The sequence below is a fragment of the Eptesicus fuscus genome, chromosome 12 (assembly GCF_027574615.1).
Source record: "Eptesicus fuscus isolate TK198812 chromosome 12, DD_ASM_mEF_20220401, whole genome shotgun sequence".
NCBI lineage: Eukaryota > Metazoa > Chordata > Mammalia > Chiroptera > Vespertilionidae > Eptesicus > Eptesicus fuscus.
In genome coordinates, this window is record NC_072484.1 from 49,447,530 (window position 1) to 49,453,529 (window position 6,000).

The window sequence follows — 6,000 nt, forward strand, 5'->3', positions numbered from 1 at the left end:
AGTCCCGCCTCTCCCCGCAGGCGTCTGGGTCTCCCGCGCGTCCCCAGAAGCTGGATTTCAGGGTGATGGGGAGCTAATCTCCCCTAGGTTTGGAACAAAAGCCCCCTTCCCCCGCCACCAGCCCGACCCACGTGCCTCCGCACCTCATCCCCTCTGATTTCGCTGGTTTCCTCTTCCCTCTTAGCTGTAAATCTACCATTCAGCCATCTCTCCTGTAGTTCTGGGTGGCAGACGCTCTGTCCTCCAGTCGTGCCCCTGAAATTGCTGTGTGCGGCGCAGTTCGCAGTTCCTTTGTTTAACTTTGCCGCCTTCTTGGTTCTCCTCTGTCAAAATGGCTAAAGGACTTGAATATAAGATGGGAAATCCTAAGAATCCTCCAAATCGGTGTTGGCGGCCTCCGGGGCCCCGAGGATCTCTCTGGGCAGCTCGGCCAGGTCGGTGGCGCGGATGAGCCCCTCCTGCAGAAAGATGGTCTCTTCCTTCACCGAGAGCCGCTGCGCGGAGTCCGCGGCCGCCGCCACAGCAGCTGCCGCGGCGCCCACGAGCCCATGGCCCCGGCTGCGGTGCTGACTGAGAGGAGCAGCCGCCCGGTCTGGGGAGACGCGAGCAGCAGTCACCACCCTCACCAGTCCATGTTTCAGTTGTATTTCCGAAACTGCCATGCGAGGCAACAGATCAGCCTTTCACCTCCGCCGCCATCTTTTTTTTCTCAGAACAACCTATTTAAATATATACATATAACATGTAATAGTGAACTATGTCACAATAATAGAAAAGGATGAAAGGTGGAATTGGAAATACACTCTTGTAAGGTCTATATTCTACTGGAGAAGTATTATGATATTATTAAATATAGACTTCAGAACCTGGAGTATTATCAGAGATAAAAGCAATATTATGTAATAATAAAGGGATCATTTTCCAAGAAGTCATATGCCACTGAATGTGTATGCACCTAATAACAGAGCACAAAATACATAAGGCAAAGACTGATATATCTGAAAGGAGCACCGGACAAGTACATAATTTATACTCAAAAATTTTAACATTCTTCTCTCAATCTTGAGAGAATATATAAGTGGGTTATAAAGTTCATACACAAAAGTCAATCACATATTATGAACAACACTTCACTACAAAGGATACACAGATAACACGTAAGCATATAAACTGATGCACAGCATTACAAGACATTAGCTAAATCCAAATTAAAACCACAATGAGATATTAGTAGATACCTATTCTATTGTAGTGGTTAAAAATATCTGCCAATGCAAAATGTTGACAATGTAACAACTAGAAGTCTTATACATTATTGGTAGGAAGGCCAATGCTAAGAAGTGTTAGAATGCAACTTGTGAGTTTCACAACGTTAATAATGCACTTGTCAGTGACCTAGCCGTCTCACTTCTAGGTATGCACCCAAATGTACTGAAAACATATTTTACCACAAAGACCCATGAGAAAATTTATTGCCTCTCTGTAATTAACAAAACTGGACAGAATCCAGATGTCTATCAACAGGAGAATGGATGCACAAACTATGGTGCATCCATATATAGAAATAATGCTCAGAATTGAAAAGTGTGCCATACTGATTCACATAACAATTTGGAAGAATCCTAAGTGCATATGGCTAAGTGAAAGAAGCCAGGCCCAGAATAGGACATAATATAAATAGTTCTATTTATATAACCTTTCCTGCTCTTACTAACCTCTAAGAGATAAAATATTCCTCATGAAGAAATAAAATGAATAACTAGAGGGTCCAGAATTTGGTTTGCTGAATTGTGCCCACCTATTTTCAACTTGGCTTACATATGTTGTGATGCTTGGGAGGATATAAGGGCGTATATAAATAGTGAAAATCATGGAGATATATGTTTGTTTTAATTCTCTGCTGGGTGCTCATGTTTTAGATCTTATTCCTACCCCAAAACAATTTAAGATTGTGTTTTCTTCATTGAAGAAAACAATATAAAGGCTCAGTTTGCTTGTAGGATTGCTAATAGGTGACATTGAAGCACTAATGTAACTAAACAAAACCTTGTTTTAAACCCTGCTCTTAGCTTGATACTCATAACCCTTTAACTATACTCACTTTACTCAGCCTTTTGACAATCAAACTTGAGTTATTTACCATTTATTCAGAATTATTATGTTAGTTAACAGGATTTAAGGAATGTCATCAAAGTCTTAATATTTCCCAATAAATAAAGTCAGAAGAGACCTTTTAGGATGAGTTATTTTGGTCCTCATAAATTAGGCCTCTTGAAAGATAATATTTCAGCCCTAAATGGATATATTTCTGTCAGTGAAATAAAAACAACAACAACCTAGTGGCAGGTTTATTATGAATGCTCTAATATCTGTCAGCTCTGAGCAATGAGGAAGCAGGAGTCTGTTTTAAATCCACAACTCTCTTGAGTCTAAAAGTATTCAATAGTTTATTCAGCTTGAACAATTTATTATTTTGCAACCCACTCCATAAAATGACAAGATTAAATTCTTCAGTCAATATTGCAGTGTTAGACTTTGTCATGAATGTTTTTAATTTAATAAAAACATTGAATGACCCACTTATCATACAGTTACTGTTTTATACCTTGCATTTGTTGCCACGATCTCATTTTTCTTGGCATTTAGAATGCTAATTAATTCATGACTATGATATATTATCTACTATAAGTGCCCCTGGTGCTCAGGTAGGTTAAAAAACTGGTCAAATATGCATCCACTACTAACATTTATCTTTGTACTTAAGGACATTAAGGAGATTGCTTGTGATAATATAGGGATTCTCCAATAGAATGTGCCTATGGAACAGTTTTGTTGTGAGTTATTCTTCTGTGTGGGTCACCAGTTGTACGCGTTTTTGCCCCATTTCAAGGTCTATTACATGTACCATGCTGTATCTGGGGAAAAGGGCCTTCCAAATTTTAAATTATAATATCTGATACAGAAACAGGTAAATTTAGGCTATTTTTATGAGCTCTCTGCATTTTAGATAAATAAAAATTGACTTTCTAGATATATCTTTTAAATTTTTTTATTGTCTGAAGTTTTACATATGTCTCCTTTTTCCCCAATTGACCCCCTAACCCCAGCCATTCCCAGCCTGGTCTAGTCCCTACTGCCCCAGTGTCTATGTCCATTGGTTGTGCTAATATGCATGCATACAAGTCCTTTGGTGGCTCTCTAATCCCCCCTCCCCTACCATTTGTCTCTGGACCTATTCTTGTTCATCAAGTTATGTTGATAATTATATCCCACATATGAGTGAGATCATGTGATATTTATCTTTCTCCTACTGGCTTATTTCACTTAGCATAATGCTCTCCAGTTCCATCCATGCTGTTGCGAATGGTAAAAGTTCCTTCTTTTTTATAGTGGCATAGTATTCCACTGTGTAGATGTACCACAGTTTTTTAATCCACTCATCTACTGTGGGGACTTAGGCTGTTTCCAAATCTTAGCTATTGTAAATTGTGGTGCTATGAACATAGGGGTGCATATATCCTTTCTGATTGGTGTTTCTGGTTTCTTGGGATATAGTCCTAGAAGTGGGATTACTGGGTCAAATGGGAGTTCCATTCTCAACTTTTTGAGGAAACTCCCTACTGTTTTCCACAGAGGCTACTCCAGTCTGCATTCATACCAGCAGTGCAAAAGGGTCGCTTTTTCTCCACATCCTTGTCAGCACTTGTCCTTTGTTGACTTGTTGATGATAGCCATTCTGACAGGTGTGAGATGGTATCTCATTGTTGTTTTGATTTGCATCTCTTGGATGATTGGTGACTTTGAGCATGTTTTCATATGTCCCTGGGCCTTCTGTGTGTCCTCTTTCGATAAGTGTCTATTTAGATCCTTTGCCCATTTTTTGATTGGATTGTTTATCTTCTTTTTGTTAAGTTGTATGAGTTCTCTGTAGATATATCTTTGATTAATTAATTTGTGCATTTTTAAGATACATCCTGGATCTTTCCCATTACGTGGTTTGCAGACATGGTGAGAGCTGTTCCTGGGTCTCAGTTTCATAATAGACAAGATGATAACAAGTGGCAGCAACTGAGATTTGGGGGAAAGCGGATGAGAATCAGAAATGGCCAAAATAGTGAAGCCAAAAAAAAAGCCATTTTTGTTTGCTCAGTTGATCATAGTTTATTTTGCTTTCATATTTTTCCATGTTAACTATAATATGCTAGGTTAGGAAATTGTTCAATGTAATAAAATAGGGTGATTTAGGGACTATAAAGACTTGAAATTATTTTCTAAAATGGGTTTTCTACTTCAAAGGCACATTTCCATTATTTCTTATTGAATACACAAAAACAAGAACATGTCTCTCTTGTTATCAAGTACACACAAACATCTTTCTTTTTGGATTTTTTTTAAGGAGAAAAATCAATAAAAAGGTAGATAAAAAGTCAAACTATCCTGCCATCAAGATGAAGCATCACCCTTGTTTCAGTGAATATTTAAGTTGTGGCATAAAAGGGGTCATAAAAGTACTGGTGTACTCTTTATATGGAGACAGCTTTCCTGTCTCATAAACTGTTACTCTGCTTTGAGTGCATTGGGAAGCAAAGAAGCAGAGAAGAGGCACTGAGAGGAATTGAGGAAGAGTCCCCATTGATGCAAACAAACTTTCTTAAGTCCATTTTCCTGTCATGCTTCAGCGTCGAACCTCAGATTGATTAGTTTGGGGGTGACTCTCAAGGCTATGACCCGGCCTCCCAACTGTGGACTTGCCAGTGAGGTTCAGCATCACCTAACAAAGCTACAGTTATTGATCATGTAACATAGAAAAGTAGCTTCAACAGTGTGTTGCTAAGACCATAGAGGTTTAGCCATCCTGTGCTGGCTCAATGAGTTAACCATTCAGTTGAATGGTTTTCACCAAATATTGTATCATTTAAAAAATGATCCTTGTCATCACCAGTTAGCACATCAGAAATTAGGAATGCTATCTACTAAGAAAGTGGGAAATAATGCTAACATCTTCACATGTCTAATTTTCACCTGTCATTTATAATTCTAAGAATCAGTTATGTCAGAACTGATAAAACTACATCCACCTTCATGTCTTTCATATCCCAGTTTGTAGATTGAAAAAATAGCAGCTCAATTGCAAACTTTGAGCATAAACAGAATAAAATGTTTCTGTAAGAAGTCCATTTCACTTTCTTGAATCAGATGTTCTTGATAAAACAGTAGTATTTTAGAAATGAAAGATTAGTCAGAAATTCAGTGCCATATGTGAAGTTTGCCTGAAGCTCCAGATGTTTTTAAATGGGATTAATTTAAATTTAGATGTTTCCTCTTAATGGAACATTAGCAAGAGCTCTACTATATGTCTTGTGAAACCAATGAAATGTCTAATATTAAACATCTTTTAGCATAGACAGATAGGTAGATGGCTAGATGACTAGATCAATAGATAGAGTGGGATATTACATTCCCCTAGAAATATAAAAAAATTATTGTTTCAAGTACATATATTATCTAAATTGTAATTTGAAATTTAATTTTACCCCTTTTCAAAAAGAGAAGAAAGCAAAGCATTAACAATTAAACAAAAATGTGTTCCCATTGGTTTGAATCAGAGAGGTGTGTCTGTACTTTGAAAGGTATTTTACATTTAAGCATGTAAGTTTAGAAGTTTTATACAATAATGAAACTAAACTATTAAGCTGTGTTAACTGTTGTTAACTCCTGAGCAGTTTATTATCAAATTGCATTCAGTGACTAAATAATAAATGTTGACTGGTTGGTTTGACCTTGCAGGGAATAAAGTGAGTGGTTACAAGACATTCATAACACATTGCTTCTTGTCTGCCATGTACAGGAGCAGAGCCAGGGCAGGGAAAGGTGTGAAGAGAGCTGTTACATTTTAATCTTTCCTCATTATTCACTTTGTATTTATCAATGAATGTCTCAAAAATTTCAGAAAATTGCAAAATTACAAAAAAGAGAATGCCTGCATGTTGATATTATTTT